The sequence below is a fragment of the Aplidium turbinatum genome, chromosome 16 (assembly GCF_918807975.1).
Source record: "Aplidium turbinatum chromosome 16, kaAplTurb1.1, whole genome shotgun sequence".
Taxonomy (NCBI): Eukaryota; Metazoa; Chordata; class Ascidiacea; order Aplousobranchia; family Polyclinidae; genus Aplidium; species Aplidium turbinatum.
This window is the reverse complement of record NC_137487.1, coordinates 2,937,494-2,939,636: the sequence shown is the minus strand read 5'-3', so window position 1 is coordinate 2,939,636 and position 2,143 is coordinate 2,937,494.

The following is a 2,143-nucleotide window of genomic DNA, read 5'->3' as shown; positions in this document are numbered from 1 at the left end:
TCTAGCTACTTAGTTAATGAAACTAAAATTAAAACCAGTTCTTCTTCAGTGCCTGAAGTGTGTGTGCACAGGTCGTTGTCAGGGGAAGGGGTATGCCCCCTGCAGCGGCGGCCCTGACAACACAATAATTTTTAGAGTTGCAAATTGCAATGCAATGAAATGCATGCAACAAGTCTCTTGTTGTTTTGCTGCAATGGGCAATCGCGAGTGAATTTTACAGTTAAAATGGAAGCGCACAGGTGGCACAACTTCCTTTGAAGCGAAGCGAAAGAAATTGGCAAGTGGTCTGTGAAAGTGTCGCAATACGAGGCCGCTTTTACATCGGAAACATGGTCTTTCGCGCCACCTCACGATCAACTATTTTATTCTTGTGTTTTCTTTTTTCGTTGGAAGTGTTAGTTTTTAGTAATTGTCGTAAAAAAATAAAATCTCTTTCGTCAAAACATGAAACTTACTGTTTTAAGCGCATTAAATCTTTAGATGAGTAGATTAACTAAAATTGCAAGAACTTGCCTTGAGACGTGCGGTTACGTCACAAACTCAGATTAAAAAACAAAATTCACACACAATAACAACACAAGATCGGTTATAGACTGTAAGATCGATTTTTTTCTAGCTTGGCGATATAACTTTAATCCAAAAGTAATAACCGAATGCATAAGTGCCATTTAACTTCAAAAGTTAACCCATTTGTGCCGAAAGTGAAAGCACTTAAAAAAATTTTCGGAAAATTTAAATATTGCATAATTATGACCTAGAAAACATATCACAATTATTTTTTTCCTAATTGTGTTTGTACTTTTTGAAAAAAAGCCGTCCTATATATAAGACGCTAGGCAAATCCATTATTAAATTTCACAAGTTTCTTATGCGTAATGGCGTTATTACATTTTACTTATCGCTCAAAGTGATAAATGGGAAATGTCTTGTTCATGTCTTGTCATGTCATTATTGTCATCGAGCATTTTATTGAAATAAAAGTTCAAAAAATATGAAGATGAAAATTAGCAAAGTAACACAACATCACTGAAATAAGTCATTGCGGAATATGATATTGCTTGAAGCATTTAACATGCAGACATCACATTTTTTGCATTTTGTAGTAGTTTTTGCATGACAATAGGCGGATGGAGTTGCGTGGTAAAATTATGCTAAATACAGTATAACCTTTCTCATTTACTGTAGCCTACCTTTGCGACATAGCCTACCAGTAGTACCTCAATCAAATATTTTTATTCCCAACAATACAGTGCCTGCATTTTAATTCTTATCTCAACAACTCAGCGTTCTACCATTGCTTTAATGATGGTGTTCACAAAGAAAACAAAAAAAAATTATCTGAAATTATCAGTAAATTACGATAAAATTATGTTATTGTTCTTAAACAAACACGACTAATTTGACAAGCTTGATGGATTTCACAGTATGCACATTTTTACTACCAATAACGCTTAAGATTACTGATAAATTTTCAAACATTTTGCGTTTTTGCGAATTTTTTCAATTATTGCTGACTTTGCTGTAAACACTAAACAGCCCTTTAGGCTAAGCAGAAAGCAAAATACAAAGTTTGGAATTTTTTATGGTATGTTCATTTGATTTAATTATTTTGCCTACTGCACGTAAGCGGCAGTGTAACTCAATTGATAAAAGCATCCAACTGGTATCTGAAGGTAAAATTATAAGCACGGCGGTTACCTCAGTGGTTTGATTCTGGATCAAGAGGTTGAAGATTCGATACCCACTGCCGCCATTGCAATTCTAGTTATGCATAACTTACAAAAAGTTTTGTCCCTTTACAGTATATTATGTTCGATTTTTCGGCATGTTGATGAAAACAGTTCGTGCTGCATGGGATGGGGCAGCGCTAATCAAGAAAAAAAAAATCGTTATCGGACATTATCGGCGATAATTTATCGATTATCGTTATCGCTTAACTGAAAAATGAGTTATTGCGCCCAACACTGCCTACCTTTCAGTGCAAACGTAATGTGAGCATAGAGACATAAACCACACAATGCTTTGCAAACAGTGATAGCATGTGTACAAACACAAAAGACATTGTTCAAACAGCGGGTTCAAAGAAAAATTCTGTGGCGTTTATATTATGTTGCACACTCTGGGATTGTAAACTTTGAAGAGA